Below are 17,285 nucleotides of genomic sequence, written 5' to 3'. Positions count from 1 at the left end.
TGATCTTTGCAGAGTACTGTTACTGGTACTGTATGTATACTCTTTATTTTAAAAAGGAATTATGGATTCTCTACTTCCATTAGACAATTCATTTGTTCTATGCAAAAGTAAAGGTTATAAGTAATTACGTCCTGAGCAAATCAGGATCAACAGAAGTTGTGCTCTTAGTTTCTGCCTCTTCCTGCATGGAGTTGGCTGGTTATGGAGTTGGAGATTACTTTGCATTAGGAAGACTTTCAGGCTGACATCTCGTTTTTTCTTCTGAATTTGAAAGTCTGTTGAGGAGACATCCCTGTGATGTGAACTGCTCATTTTCATTCAAACATATGAAGCTGATTCTTGCTTGTTTTTACCTAAATTTACTATCCTGTATATTTACATTTTATCTCTCACTTTTAAGAGTGCTTATCTTTTGTTGTTTGTTGTTGTTGTTGATTTTTGGGTGGAGGTTTGTTGGTGTTGGTTTTTGTTGTTGTTTTTCCTGTCTTGTAATATCATCCTCACTTCTGACCCTGCAAAAGCTTAGTACAGCCTCAGACTAAAGAGCAGTTTCTGTGATGGCCCTATTTCTTCAAAACACCTGTTCAGCTTTAGGATGGGTTCCAAGACAGTCTATCCTGAAGTTTCTGGGCATACTGTGCAAAGAACTCCTAAACACAGCAGAGAGTAGATCTGACAAAGCTGAAAAGTTACTAATTAGTTCTAGTCTATATTTTTTGTCTTGCTGAGATGAGTCTGGCCTATATCTGAACCTAGAGTAGCTCCAAAGTCAGGCTCTTGCAATGGGAAAGCAAGGCTCACGGTTTAAGAAGGAAATCTGCAGGTGTTGCTGATGGGCAGTTCATTTGGGTGAGATTCTTGCTCGTTATCTTTACTTCCCCTTTACTTTGGAGCTTTCTGGTTGTGCTGTGGAGGAATCCTGAGATGCTGACACCTTTGCTTCTGTGCTGCATCGCTCACCATTGGAGGGAGGTGTTCTGGGAACTGATGTGTAAAATCTGTTTTGCCATCTTGTGAGTGGGGAGGGGAAACCTTACAAGGCCAAGTGACCCAAGCATGCTTTTCAACTTATAGCTCTGGGGCATAATAAAATGGTAAATACTTAACACAAAAGGTGTGTCAGTTGGCCTTCAGTTCTGACTGCATTCAGGAGAGGGGAAAAAGAAAAAAAGCAAAAAACTCTTAAAAGTAAAAGCCATCAAAGCATAGGTAGGAGTAGTTTATAATATTGAAAAGTAACAGCAATAATCATGTGATGGATGTATGGGCATGGAGGGTGCTTAACCTGGTGAAACCAGAACTAGAAGTGACTGCAGTAATCATGGTTAAAGGAAATACTCAAAGGATCAATAAATTTTATAACATCTTCAGAACTTAAAATTATTTGTTGCTTATTTTCCAGTGGCCTCGTGCTCATCCGTAGAAGAGGGAGGAATTACACTCCAGTTGGTTTTTTTTTTTTGGTGGGCTGTTTCTTTTAGAGGCTATCTGTCATAAAAGAGTGGATTTAGGGCACTGTGAAACAGTGTTGTTGTTCTATCTCTGTATCTGTATGAATCCCTTGTGTAATATGTGAGGTACATAAACTGGTACGTATGTCATCCAGAGCTGTGGAACAAGCTGCCTTCAAGGTGAGAAAAATGGAGAGGGAGAAGTCGTCAAAGATGGAAGGTACTCCTAACTGTTTGTTAGAATGCTTCACCTGTGAATGTTATGTGCATCTATAGTTGCTTTTCACATTGGTGATCTAACATAATGTCTACTAAGTTGTTGTGTTGGTCGGTTTTGCTGATCTTTACATTAGGAAAAGATAAATATCCACAGGGCTTCCGAGTCCCTGGCCTTCTACTGCCTGTTTTTTTTTATTAATCTGGATTAACATTTCCAAAGTTATTGCTTTGAGTGTCTGCAATGTGGAGCAGCTGCATGGTGCTTCCACTAAGATAGTAGTGATGGTTTCTTTCTATTCAACCTCAGCCTCTCTAGTATCATGCATGTTTCATCACTCATCTCATTCACACCATTAAATAACTTTATTTTATTTTGCTGTGGAGACCCGTGAGCCTTCATTACCTTACTGGTAGAATTCAGCCCAAATTCTAAGGGCGCTGTGCTTGCAGCCTGAGAAGTGGAAGGGAACGACTGTGTCAGGATGTGGACTTGCTCCTTCCGTGACATTTGTTTTTAACAGCAGTGACTTGTGCCATGGACGTGACCCCATTTTGTAGGTGAATGATCTGTGGGTGTGATTGAATGTTTTGAGTCAATGATGACAAAGCCGATTTCCTCTCTTCTTCCTTTGACACCTTGGTTCTGCTTATTCCTGTTCAAAGAACACTGCAGAGAGTGCATGTGTCTGTCTGGAAAGCCAAATCATTTCACAGCTCGTGGCTCTGCTAATGCATGAGTTAGCCTTGCTGTGGGAGAGTAGGCCTGCAGGGAAGGTAGGAACAAGTCACAGTGTGTAATGAAAAGCAAGAACCTCCTAAACAGCATCTCTCACTTAGAGATTTGTTGTGTGGAACAGTAACAACTGATGCAGGTTTAGTTCAGTGGCTGGGGAAGTCTGGACCTTAGGAGTGGGGTTGTCACTAGGTGCTATATGAAGTGGTTTTTATCCAGTCATACAATTAAAAAGCAGTGGTCTCATTATAAAGATCAGATATATGGTACACTCTACTAACTGACATGTTGATTGGTTTGTTTGTTGTTTTTGTATTTTAAAGCAGAGGAGGATGAGGGGGAGCATGCACATGAACCAGCCTGTTAGTTCAGCATGGCTCCTGTGTGTGGCCTGGATTTCTTTCCAGGCTCTGCCCTTGCAAAGCCTCTTTGTGATCTCAGCCTTGATGTGGGTCAAAAGGGGAGGATTGTTAACATTCCTCCTGCCCCTCTCCATCACCATCAGCAGCTCTCAGTGGATATCAGTCCTGTGTGCTCGTGTGGGAGAGGACAGTGGAATTTTGGGCTGCTTGTAATCGCCCTTCCAAATATTTCTGTCTCCCATCTGACTAGTAATCCAGCTCCCAGATTTCTTATTATGAACGCTAATATTTCTGCCGAGTTAGTATTCTCATATTTTATTACCGTTTGTATGCCCATCAGGAAATCTATGATAGCAAAGAAAACAACTTCTAAGAGAATTATGATTCTAGGCAGTGTGCCCTGTAATTGCCCTTTAGAAGTTGTCCGCCTTGTCTGCTTATTTAATGCCGTTGCTTATTTATGCAGCTCTTTCTCCCCACTTCGATTGTGCCATGTTTTTTTTCAGATGCTAGTATAAGATTACTGTGAAAGCGTTGGTCTAACAGGATATAAGCAACAAGGTGGTGTTTTTTGTTTAGTTGTTTTTTTTTTTTTTTTAACTAAATTAAAACTGCTTTCAAAGTGAGGTGCTCTCTGTTCTGTTAACTGCATTACTCCAGGTAGTTATAGGTGGTTTGAGTTGCTTGCTGCAGTGATTTGGGTACGTAACAACATGCTTCTGGATCGATTAAGCACTTTTCATTCGTGTATTGCAATCATCATAATTCTAATGAAATGGGTGTTTTCTGTAGTGTCTTTCCCTTGCCTTTAATGTGCCTGTCTCCCTAGAGAGCGTGTTAACAAACAAGCTGTTTTAGAAGAGGATTCCCTTGATTAAAGTGGAACAAAAGGAAATGTAATATTCATCAATGATCCAAAGCTTATAAAGTGAATGTGCAAAGAATAACCTCGTACTGAGCTCAGATGTGTTGGGGAGGATGGAAAAAAATCATATCAGGAAAAGTTATTGCAAAGTTTAGACCCTTAGGAAAAACTTAAAAACAGGAAACAGGATTCATGTTTTGTCTACTATAGATCTGATGTTTGGTGATATATGTGTAAGAAGGCACCCATAAATAATATAACAAAGCTATGTAATTTTTTTAATTAAAAAACAGGAGGAGCAAAGCTTTGCTATAGTTCATATTTCTTCTGTGCCCTGCCTTAACTGCAGTTAACAAAACTGGTCTATTGTAAATAAAAAAAAAAAGAAAGAAAAGAAAGGGAATACCATCAAGCTTGCTTCAATGGAAGGAGCAGTAGTTCTCTCAGACACCCTGTAATTTTGTCATCAGTTTATTTATGTGCCAGTTCCAAGTGATGCAGATCATTTTGGCAGTTGAGCATAATGAACCCATTAGGTTTCTGTGTGAAGGACACTAGTGCTGGGGGAGAACTGTCAAGTCAACACCCATGTAAATATACCGCTTGATTATTTTTTTTAATGTAAAACTCCTTTTTTTCTTGTTTCCATGACAGCTGTTATTGATGTAAGTGCAGCAAATCCAGCTGTATTTGTCACTTGAATTCCTCACAGGGTTTGTTGGTCAGTGAAAGTTACACACGGTGCTCTTCCGTAATCAGAAAGTAGAACAGCCAGGCTTTGAGAACTTTGGGAAGTGCATTAAGAGAACCTTTTAGGTGTAGTATCCCAACAGATCGACCTGTGTGATAATGTGTAAATCTGTATTTAATGGTGTATAGTAACTGTTGAGTTATGGCCCCAAGCACTGATTGAGCACCTCTGGAAAGGACCTGCTCAGCCCTGGTAGCACAGGTGAAGGCAATTCAAGCAACCTCTGACTGGAAGGTGTGGAGCCTGGCTGCAACTCTCTTAGACCTCATTTAAGGGCTGACGGCCACTGGGGAAGGATCTCTGGTTGGAAATCTCTCCCTTGTGGAGTCTTTCCTGTGAGCCTGCATCTTTGGAGATGAGCGAGCACCTTTGCTTTCCTTAAAATGCTGCCTTATCCATCCTGGTCCCTTTGTGGTTACACTTTGTATCGTGCTTCCACACTGATCTTTTCAGTTGTAACAAATGGGATTACAGCCTTCAGCTGGGGGAGGGGAGCTGGCTTTGTTCCTTGTGTATAGAACCAGGGAATGGTTCAACTTCTGATAGTCTCTGAATGGCAGAGGATATCATCCAAGTTGGAAGGAATGCAGCTCCTTATAATAAAAAGCAACAAAACTATATGTTCCTATTGTAGATTTTTAAATTAGGTCACATAAGGATTGTGCAAAACAGTAATGACGCTATCCAGGACTGACAGTTTATCTTATTAAAGTCACAATTCTAAAATTCACAGGTATATTTTATAGGAACAATGGATTGATCTATTTATTTTATGAGGGCTGCTCTGAAGTATTGCCTTCTACTTTATTCTGTTGGTCCACGATGTCAGTGGTTGGTATGGCAGTGGAGGTTGAACCTTCCCACCAATATTCTGTTATGTGTTACTGCGTGGCAGATGGCAGCAGAGGGGCAGTCTGACACAGTGGCATTTGATGTGGAAGCGAGGAAGATGCAAAGATGTGTCATTGAATTCTTCCATGTGGAAATATTGACACCTATTGACATTCATTGACGTTTGCTGTACTTTTATGGAGATCAACCAGTGGATGTGAACACAGAGAGACAGTGAATGCTGCATTTCAGTAGCATCAACAGCAACTGTAGGTCACCTCTACCGGTGCAGATTTTTACTGGTGTGACATGCAGGCTCTTGTTCATCACTAGCAAAGATGCAGAGCTACTGGCACTGACTGTTGAAATAAGATGTTTTGTAGCTCAGAATTTGCTCTATCCAATAGCATTATTGTGCTCCTTGTATTTACTGCAGTTTTCATGGAAATAAATGGGAAGCATTACTTTCAGAGCAGCTTATTGATTTATTTGATTTAGAAGTTTATAAGATTTGTTTAATAAGCTTGGGAAACAAAAATCATCATGGAGACATGAAACAAAGGAAGCAGATAACCAGTTCGTATATGTGACTGGATTCCCAGATTGGTAATATGGGCAGGGAGCCTCAGCGCACAAATTACATCTACTGTAATACTCCTGGTGCCTGAAATGCCAACTGTGGCTGCTCACCTCTGTCTTTTATTAGCATGCATTTTTGTGAGCCACTTTGCAGAAATCTCAGCCTGGAATTTTGGGGTCAGTTAGTGAATGAAGGCTGGGAATGTGTGGAGCATGGCCTGTGGGAGAGGTTCAGCAGAGAGCAGGATGGAAGACAGCTGAGGTCTTTCTTGTCTGTCAGCTGTAGCTGCTGCAGTTGTGGTTATGTCCTCTATGGGAGCTCTGTTAGGTCCTGTTTTTAGCTACCAGCTTGGGCATGATCCATCTCCTCCTGCCCAGCTACTGTCTGACCATGCTGGCATGGAAGAGGAATGTAGGTTTTTCACTGTTTATTTACAGGTGTTACTGTTTCTGCTGTATTCCTAAATGTGCCTGACCGTGATTACAGTTAATCTGGAACCAAAGCTGGTCATACAGATTCAAAAAATAGCTTTGTATTTAATGAACCATGCGAAGTAAAGCTCAGACTCAAAGCCTGCTGAAGTGGATAGAATTCTTGAAGCTGATTATGGGTGCTGGTGTGGATCTCTTTGTGACTGATGCTATGTTAAACTTCTCCACTTCAGGATCTTTGTTTTTCTTTCATAGTGATTAGGTAGATATTAAGTAGATACTGATTAAAATTTGCATTACTTGATGTTGTTCCTTGAGTCATTAAAATGTAATTGTTGAGTTCAAATGCCTGTGTTAAACGAAAGCTATCTGTGAAGCTATCTTACTAGGAATGCCCCCAACGTTAGTGCAGTAGAAGACTTGTCCCTGTGGAATAACCTGCACGTATGTTCCCATGCCCACTGAATCCCTTTCAAAAAAATACAGGTAGTGAAAGCTAATGCTTTTGTGCTTTTCTCTCTGATTCTCAGTATTTTGCATTTTATTCATTTGCTTTTATTCCCCCACCCCCTCAGTGTTCTGTGGAACCTCTGGATACTCACATGAATGAGCTCTGCTTTCTGGGACTGCCGTGCACTGAAGTTTTGTTGCTGTTGCCAAACCAGAGAGGACACTTCTCAGCACTGCTGTAGAATAGGAAGAAATACTTTATTTTCCTCAATATTAGTGGTGAAAAAGCATTTCTGGCTCTGAGATTTGCAATGATGCTCTCAGGTGCTGAGGCTTATTTCTTCCCTTTTTTTTTTTTTTTTTTGATTATTTAACTTTTGGCACTCATCAACAAAATATTTATAATGGTACTTTCATATTTAGCATTATGCCTAACATAACCAGACAATCCAGCATGAAATGAGGATACAAGTCTTAAGAGTGTTTTCTTTTCTATTTTAATTAACTTTTCCAGTTAATGATTGTTTGCTTGATAATAAGCATCAATGCCCTTATTGTTTCAGTCATCTGGTAAATGGGTAATTGTATGTTGATACATGGTAGTTTGGAAGGACAGTAAACTCACTGGAATACCCACTAATGAGCACACACTTTTATTAAAGATGGAAAGACCATGAAACTGTGCAACTGTTAATTAGAAAAACAATTTTGCTTAAAAATAGATACAGAGATTTGAAGAGAAGGCATCAGGCAGCACTGTATTACTTAACCTTTCTAAAATTTACGTCTTATTGAGTCATAAGGACTTTCAAAACTGTTCAAACTCATTGGTTGTTCCTCATGAATGACTGCAGTTGGTAATTTAACTAAATGTTACAAAAGAAAAGAATGTGTTGGGCTGATTTTTCCCCTTTCCTGATACTCTGCCTTAACTTGGGGGCAAAAATCTATTTTAAAAAAACCAACCACGTATTGTTTGGATATTTGTAAGCAGTAAAACTCCACTTATCTGCTTTTATTTCCTTGACATGGCTAACTTCTAGTAAATGAGCTTTGTGTTCCTCAATTGAGATTCAGTGATGCGTAGTCTTGTTTCATAGTCACATTTAAATGTTTGGCCAAGTAGAAAATTGTATGTTCAGTAGGAAAAACAAATGAAAGAGGGTAACACTGTAGTATTAATCTTCATCGGACTGCAGATGCTTTGAAATGGAAGAAATATATATTACATGACTTGTTTTATTACCAGCAGAAAGTTCTCTAATTTGTGTTTGTATGTAAATAGCATTTCCTTGTGCTTCTCTAGATGAACAAATGAAATCAGGTTTTGAAATTCAGGTCATATAATAATAATATAAGAAGACTTGCACTCAGTTTCTGGTTTGTGGAATCTTAAATGTATAAGCTTCAGACATACTGGCTGTTCTCTGCCCTCCTATCCCAATGCTTATGAAAAAGTATCAGGTTTAAACAATTGCTTTTGGCATGTTATGTGTCTTTCCAGTCTCTTTGGGATTCTTGGGAATCTCTGTAGTGTTGGTAGGAATATCCTTCAAAATTCTTCTGAGGAGTAAAACCAAAAATGTGACTTTAATACCCACTGAGAGATGAGAACTACAGAGTGCCTTGTGACAGAGTGAAGGTTAGAGGATTCTCTGGAGCTGTTTATGACCATAAGCATCATGCCTTTAGGCTGGTATGATTTGTGCCCCATTGCATCCTGAAGATATCCATTTAGGACGTTACTGATATTCAGCTAAGAGCAGCACTGGAAAATTTGCAAGATAAGTACAGTCCTGTGGCAGTTGGTCTTGGGTCTAGAAAGTAGGCACTTTTATCCCTACTCACAGCTTGGCCTTCTCCTGCACAGCTGAATAATGTGAGGTCACTTCTGAGTGTTCTTCCTTTGCTCTCTCCTTATAGCATTTCTGAGTGCTTTCATTTATTCTTTCTTGGCGGAGGATGAAATGGCTCTTCTGTAGCATGGATCTTTGTGCAATAATGGGAATGTAAATAGTCTGTGTGTTTCGGTATCTAGTAATCGTGTATTATTTCTTTCAAGGTTGTTCCCAAAACAATTTTCTTTGCTCAAATTTAGTAGCCTTGTCCTGTGCCATCAAAATAGTAAAAACAAAGTGAAAAGTACTTTGCTTTCCTTGTATCTTAATATTCTATTTTAATATTTTGGGAAATGCTCATACTTATCAGTGAGGGAAGGTTGCTTAAATCACAATGTGAAGTTTTTTGTGTGCAGAAGCTGCGAAGGTGACAACTACTTTATCTTAAATTTAAAATATTGGCCTTAAAATGCTTGACTGTGTTTGGATCTTGAATTAATCTGGTTTGTTTTTCAGTTGAATCTCTGTTTTCAAATAGAGCTGAAAATTCCTTCCAACAGCTGCATGAAAAGCCATTTCTGGAGCCAGTGGAGCCAGGAGTAACACAGAAGAATACTATACTTGTCAAGTTGGTCTTCCAAGAGCTGGCTGTTGTGGAAGAAAAGCAAACTGGTGTGCCTTTCTGTACCCCGTGCCAAGTATTCTCATGTCCCTGTTAATTTCTTTAAGCTAATTGAGTCCTTTTAGTCATAGGGTTTGGGGACTTCTTTTTGCTCAGAAGTGACCAAGCAGGAACAGTGTGGGAAGGGATTAGAAAAGCAAAGACTTTAGGAGTCTGTTGATAATGTTAGCTGTATCTTTCTGTAAATTTAATGGACATAACCACTTGTCTATGGGAATTTGAGTGTGGATTATCAACTGCAGAGCCGTAAGCGTTCTTATAGGGCTGTCTTTAGGAAATATGTAAGAAAACAAACTTATGGGGTAAATACTCCCTCAGAAAACTTTTTTTTTAAAGCAACAAAAAATCTGAATGCTGTGATCCAAGTTTTACTCTATTGCTTCCTTAATAGCTACTCAGAGCCTGGAGTGTTTGCTTGGTTTTCCACTTGTGTAATAAATGGGCTCTGGGTCACTTCAGCACTGCAGCTGCAGCATCCTTAATACAAACATCTATGCTTTCTCTGCCCCCTGGCAGAAATGATGGAATAAAATAATGGCTAAACAATTAATAGTAATATCTGCAGATATTTTTGCTTTTAGCTCTTTTTCAGGAAGGCAACTGACAATATCTAGACTTCTTGTTGGTTTGTAGCATCTGATGAGTTGTTCCCCAGAACAGCATTGTTATATATTCCTGAATCAGAGCCAGCAACATCATGGCTTTGAATTGACGTTTTCCTGGAAGATTCAATGTAAGATTCAGGAAACTGAAGTTTCAAGCTGAAACTAAAACCCAAATCTACTGCCAAGTTCGCATAGTAGTAAGGCCCCTGCTCTGCTATTGAAAAATTTGTTTCAGCAAGTAATGTAGACGTGAAATTTCTCCCTTTGCTATTGCTATAAAATCTCCCCAGCAGAGAATGGAAGGAAAGAACGTTCATTTTTTTAATTTCCCAAAGCATAAATGAGGTAGCAGGTTGAACAACTCCAGGACTAGGAAATTACAAGTTCCGTTTATTGTTGTTTATTGTTATCAGTTTTGTTGGTGATTAAGAATGCATAAGGACTGTTTCACGTGTGTACTTAATTGGTTGTTGAATTGCAACCATCCAGCTAAATCACTGTTTTGCTTCCCAATTGTTCCTTTTGGGGAGGAATTGCAGGTGGGAGGTAGGAAGTTCACAGTAATTATTTTTCTAATGTAGTTAAAACAAGATCTCTATACCTATTGTATGCACTTGCCTCTGAAGTATAAACAGTTTATGCTGTTGAAACGTTTTGGGAAAGCAATGAAACTGTTGGGGGAAGAGTAGGATTTGTAGCTTTTGGACTTCAGTGTTTAGCTGAAGAACGAACAATTATTTCATTTTCATTTAACTGGATCGGCTCTGAAACCAATGCTTGACCAATGTGTGAATTCATACAGCAGATGAAATTTGATGTGCAGTGTCTGTATCTTCATCTTCTGGCAGCGCTACTCTTGCATGAGGATATTGGCGAGGGAAAGCTGTGAACGTGGCTGCTAACTGCTTCTGTACCAGTCGTCTGTGTGTCCAGCTGTCTGGCTGTTCTGCACAGCCTGTCCCGGCTGCTGGCAGCAGCGTGGTGGGAAGGCAGCAGCCTCAGGCAGCGCAGGCTGTGACAGCTGGGGCAGAGAGGGCAGCGCACAACTGCTACTGCTTCTCTGCAGTTTCACATTTGCGCTGCCCCTGCTGGCTTGTAGGGCTTGGAAAGGAGCTGCCAGCATCAGGAGAGATGAGATGGAAGTTGTGGGCAGAGCCACGCATGGGAAGAAGCCTGGATCCTAAAACTGCACCCAGTGGCTCTGCTAACAGAATTATATGGGGATAGCTTGCTGAGACAAAGATCAGAGTCCAATCGCTTATTTTAATCTGCTGAGAGTGTTACTATTTGACCTATTGAATACATAACTCTTCTGTGAGTTGACAGTGTTTTTGGAGAGAGAACATACATTCCTGCTGGGTTTTCCCACAGTAATCCTTTCTGTCAACCTCTCCTTACCAAAAATCAGACATCTTGAATTTCTTGGCTGCTTTCAGTTAAGTTTCACAGAGCAGAAACAGCTCAAGTTAATTTTCCATAAGCTTCATGAAAACACATGAGCAGAAAAAGGAGCTTCAACAAATTTACATTTCCAGCTCACACTACTGTGGGTGAGCCTAGCTGTGTTACTGTGCATCAGAGAATGCGTGGGATTGGGACACAGATGAGGTAAGTTCCAGAGTTCACAAAATGACTTGATTGTGTCACATGCTCATAAAATGTTTCAGCACCAACCTTTGTTAAAGTTTACCAAAAAAAAAAAAAAAAAAGTTGAGAGCTGGCTCAGAAGCTCTTTGCTTAAAAATGCAAAGCACGTTAAAGAAGCAAAGAGGTTTTATCCCTTTTGAATGTTACACAGAATCATAGAATTGCTCAGGTTGAAGAAGACCTCAAAGATCATTGAGTCCAACCACAACCCAACCATACTACCTTAACTCTAACAACCCTCTGCTAAATCATGTCCCTGAGCACCACATCCAAATGGTTTTTAAACACAGAGATGGTGACTCAACCACCTCTCTGGGGGATCTATTTCACTGCTTAACAGCCCTTTCTGTAAAGAAGTTTTTCCTGATATTGAACCTAAACTTCCCCTGGCGCAACTTGAGGCCATTTCCCCTTGTCTTGTCACCAGTGAAAAGCCCCGCTCTTGCTCTAAGCACCTTTCAGATATTGGAAGAGATCAATAAGGTCTCCTCTCAGCCTTCTTTTCCCCAGATCAGTTACTAGCACCTTGTGCTTGGTGGAAACATATCATCTTCCCAAAAATAATGTTATGGTATAAGCAGGATACAAGATAAACAGGATTAAAAAACGAAACAAAACAAAAAAACAACCGAGAATCTTCATGGTCCTATCTCTGTAGATTTTTCTTCCTTTAGCTCTGCTGGTGGAGAAGTCTCCAGACCTCCTAGTCTGGATGGCTGACTGTGCTTTGTCACAAATACCTGGAGACCAGCCCTTTGTTTTGGTTGTTTGGTGTCAAGTTTTCCTCGTTACCGTTTCAGTTCCTTACTTGTTACTTCCTGCTCCCTCTTGTCTATGCTTCTGTTCCACTCAAGTCAGTGCAAAGCTTGATTTATTTTCGTTTGATGTTTCCAGAGAATTTTTTGCTGGCTTTGTTATTCATACCATTCAATTAGGCAGGTGGTTTTACCATCTGAGAAAAGTAAGAAGTGATTAATGACCGCTGATCCAGGCCTAGATGTTTAAAGAGTGACCTCAGGTTTCTTCAAAAACTGGTCAAAATCCTTCGGATGTACAGCAGGAGTATGCAGATAGTAACTAGCATGTTTCAGAGCTTGAGAATACCATAATATGGAGTGTTGGAGCTCATGGTCCTTAGAATGAGATGTTGAGCATGCCAGGAGGCAGGGACAGGTGTACCTCTGTGTGGGATGCTCACTATTAGTCTTCCTCCCAGCAAAGAGAGCTGTATTTTAGGCTGACATGAGGCTTAGTTTATCTATTACAGCGTGATATTTTTTTCAACAGTGACCAATTATTAGTGAGCTGGTAAGTCTGTCCAATATCACTTCTCCTTAAAACCTGCTTCTCATTTAGAAGACCTATGCTCTTTTCTTGCTTTTAATCCACTAGCAATTTGTATGCCTTAAGAATCATGTACTAAACTTGGAGTATTACAATTCTTTCCCATGGCATAGGATTCAAGCACTTGAATTTCTGCTGTTCAACTTGTGTTGTTTTTTTTTTCTTTTTTGAACATACAGAAATTTGGTGGGAATATTAAAGTTTTACCATTCCTGTTAGACTAACAATTGGAATGTGTTATTCTAAAATATGAATTAAATATATGCAGTATAGAAAGAGAATGTTTATATGGAACTTATGAGAACAATAGTAAATACTAAAGCATTTTGGGCCGAATTGGAGGCTTGGAAACATCGGTTGTGCTCGCACAATTTCTTTGTGACATTAAATAGTCTTGCTGTGTGCCTGGGGAAGCCTGTTCAGCTCGGGAAACTAAAGAGGGCCTCTTTATCAGGAATGAAGGGATAAAACAGATGGTAACAGTCTAAAGCAAAAGGGTAAATTTATTTTGGATATTTGGAAGAAATTCGTTCCTACAGGAGTGATGGAACAGTGGAGCAGCCTTCCCAGGGGAGCCGTGGATGCCTATCCCTGTAAGGGTTGAGGCCAGGTTGGGTGGGGCACTGAGCCTTGTGGAAGGTGTCCCTGCCCATGACAGGGAGGTTGGAACTGGATGATCTCTAAGGTCCTTTTCAACCCAAAACACTATGAATCTCTATGAATCTGCTGCTTACAAGACAGAGACCAAGTTAAAATATGCATCAGCCCTTGGGAGGAGCTGATGGGAAAATGAGCTTTTTCTTTCTTTCTTTCTTTTTTTAATTTAATTTTTAGGACAAATGGCCATGAACTGAGTAGTGGAGTTGCAATCAATTCTGTGGCCGTTTGCCATAGTATTAAATGTGACGCTTTAAATTCTGAAGGTGCGGGTCTTTGGTTTATTATTGACAGTTAATACACTGAGGTGGTGATTTGGTCAGTGTGTTTTAGAGGTGCCTGTTTGCATTGGAGGTTATAAGTTAACTATAAAAATGCTTGGTAAACAAGGATATTTTCCTAAAATAGAGGTATTCACTGTTGTTGTGTACACAGCCCTTAAAAACACAAGAGCTTCACCTTGTCTTGTAGGCCTACGGTTTTGTTATCATTGAAGAGGAATTTGTGGTAAGAGTTTCTGCCTCAGGCAATTTCTGTTCTGTTCAGTCGGTTTCCCAGCTGTGAGCCTTTTAGAACTGAAATGACAAATTTGCATAAGGCAAGTCTGTACTAGATCTATCGAATAGATCAAAGAGATGCCAAAGCTTTCTTGGTTAAATGATTGTTTAAACTCTATTTGTAGCCTTTGTATCGAATGGATACTTAGATTCCTCAGTCTGTTTTCCTTATGTTTGTATCCAGAAGTCTAATGTAAATACTGTATTGCAAATGGTCAGTAAGATACTTTGTATTTATTGAATGTTTCAACTTCAGCACTGCTAAACATGGTTTCAGTGTCTTTGTCTCTTTTTTTTTTTTTTTGTTTTTTAATGGCAGCTACAGTCCTGGAAGCCCTCTAGAAGCCCAATGTTTAATATTTTTCTAGTTCATTAGTTTTATCTGTGACTTGAGTTTCATTACTATATCGCTTTATGTACTCGATAGTCACCATTGTTATTACCCTTTTCATCTGTGCAATCACTGGAAGGTGGGAAAGAAAAAGCTATGCATCATAACAAAAATATCCTATTTATTTTTACTTTTAGCTTCTCTCTACTATTTCAGTCTTAAAATAAAATTGAAGCAGCATGCTGGTGTTGCAGTAGCATGTGTTGCAGAATACTTGCTTTCCCTTGGGTGAAAACATGAGTTCCTGAAATAAGAACATGGGGAGTAGGGTGGCTTTGCATTGTTCTTCAGGTGAGTTCTTAAGACAAACATTCTTTTGAAGTTGACGCACAAAGGTCATGTAACCCTTTCAGGAAAGGATAAACACTTCCCTCCTGAACTATTAAAATTAGTGAGGTCTTGAATTATGTCTCTGTGTAGGTAAGGGCACGGATGATGGTTGCAAACAATGAAGTTAATTCCATTACCTATTCTATAATGTGTTTACATAAAAGTAACATTTTAATAGTATTTAGACATTGACTTTTTAATACACGTAGTATAAAAGTAAATTAAGGCACAATGATCCTTCAGTGCCATTTTTTTCTGCAGTAGGTTCTGAACTGATAGACTTTATAAGCTGTGATTTTCTCCATATAGAAATAGAAAATGAATAAATGAATTATTCCAGATACTTATTTGTATCAAATGTGAAATGTAATCTATGTGCTTAGGGAAGCATTTAGAGCTAAATTGCAGTGTAGTTCTCAAACACAAGTGTTTAATAGAAATGCCTTTTGTTACTCAAGCATGCTGTGGAAGTTGATTACCAAATTGACATCATACGGGTATTCTGTGTGACTTTTTCCTCTAGTTCTATGATAAAATTATGAGAGAGATCTACCAGAGCGAAATTGTTGCAATGTTTGTAGCAGACTTTTTCCTTAGACATCAGATTCATGCATCTCCAGGTACCTTTTGCATAAACTATTCAAGACTGGATTCTGCTAAGCACATACACAAATCTGTATCCCACTGGCTTAAACTTATGTCCTGTGATGCTTTACTGAGTCAAAACTTTGGCCTGTTGTTACAGCTTTTAAGTGGTCTTTTTAAAGTAATGACTGACTTCATCTGATGTTAGCTGTCTTGGTAAAGCTGAACTCTGAGCGCTCGCAGAGCAGTGCACCCATGTGTTTATAATGGGCTTCTATCTGAATTGTATGTAAATGACTTCCAGTGCAAAACAGTCAGTTTGTGTGAGGTCTTCACTGGTGACTGAGTAGTGATCTAGGAGCTACTTGCTCTGGCTTAACCTAATAGTAAGTCAGTGAACTTTACAAAAAAAAAAAAAAAAAAAGTAGCATGCAGAGAAAAGATCCTCAAAAGGCAGCTGAACAAGCGGAGGTTAATGCTAAAGGGAGAAATTTGTGTTTCTGGCTTTATTTCCTTGTGCCATCCTCAGCATTTGGTAGCTGGTGTAGCCTTCAGAAAATCACAGCAAACTAATTGAGTAGAAAGGTGGTTTTCTTTTGCTTTAGTGAGTTAAGGCTTGCAGAGTATCTGCTGAGTGTTGGGGAAGGGAAGAGGTAAAGCAAGCAGAGTAGACTAGAGGAAGGCTGAGGTGGACCTCTCCTTTATAATGGCAGTTCTGGGCAGAACTGCATCTCGCTTTCATTTGCTCAGGAATCCAAAAGCCAGTGAATCCTTCATTTGATGTATGTGAAGAGTATTCTTTTAAAAATGTCTTGTCGTGGTTGTTGACATAGGGGCTAAGAGCTGTTGTTTTGCAGTAAGATTGCAGTTTGCTATTTTAGTATAAGGTAGCTCTTAGTATTGTGAAATAAATAACTAAAGATCCATTTTCTTAATGGTTGAATTTAACCCTGTTATGTAAAGCATATGTCAATGAATATACCCAAAGTCTTGTTTGAATCTTGTAAGGGCTGTGAATACATCAGTGATACCACTATTCAGAAGACTTATTTTGCTAGAAGTAGTATTTAATTTTCTAACACTTGTAAGCAAGAAAAGTCTTGGAGAATAGCAATCATCATAGACAGTTTTACTGTAATAGGAATTTGGAATCGATCTGAAGGCATTAATGTTAAGCGTGTGCTTTTGGACATCCGGCTCTTTTCCACTGCCTGGTATGTGCTTACACAATCACAGCAACAAAACTTGCTGCGCAATGACCTGAGTGTTATATTTTTTTAACCTTCACTGAAATTACTCACTTTGTCCTTCTTGGCTGACCTGAACTTTACTAATTACTAATTTATTCCACTTGCTAATGGTGAATTACCTTTGCCTTCCACTGGAGGAAAGAAAAGAAAGCAAGGAGAGGCAGACTGTGTACTTTGTAGCCTTAAATGATATGATTAAAATGTGTTGACTTCAAAGTCTTTCGTTCTATTTTTCAGTTGAGACATGTTCCTTCAAAGCCCCTGGGAAGGTCTCCAATAATCTTATAAAACTAAATATATAACCCAGTAATGACCAATAGCTTAAATAGTTTGGCAAGCTGAATGGTCAGACTCCATACTAAAAACAGTGAACGCTGTCACCTTTGTTTGCGATGGCTTTTGTTCCTTATGCATGGCTTTCCTCTTCAGCAGAACTGTGTGTGAAGCTCTCATGAAGAAAAGGACCTGGGGGTATTGGCTGACAATCAGTTGAATGTGAGCTGAGTGGCTGAGGGAGCTGGGATTGTTCGGTCTGGAGAAGAGGAGGCTCAGGGGAGACTTTATTGCTCCTACAACTACCTGAAGGGAGGCTGAGGTGAGGCGGGGGTCAGCTTCTTCCCCCTCATAACTAGTGATAGGACTAGAGGGCTTTTCCATGGTGATTCTATGATTTTTATATAAAGTTTGAATGTATTTACTGTTGTTCTGTAGGTTAGTTTCGTGATG

Source organism: Meleagris gallopavo, chromosome 8, assembly GCF_905368555.1.
Source record: "Meleagris gallopavo chromosome 8, MGAL_WU_HG_1.1, whole genome shotgun sequence".
Classification (NCBI taxonomy): Eukaryota; Metazoa; Chordata; class Aves; order Galliformes; family Phasianidae; genus Meleagris; species Meleagris gallopavo.
Note: the sequence above shows the minus strand (reverse complement) of the source record.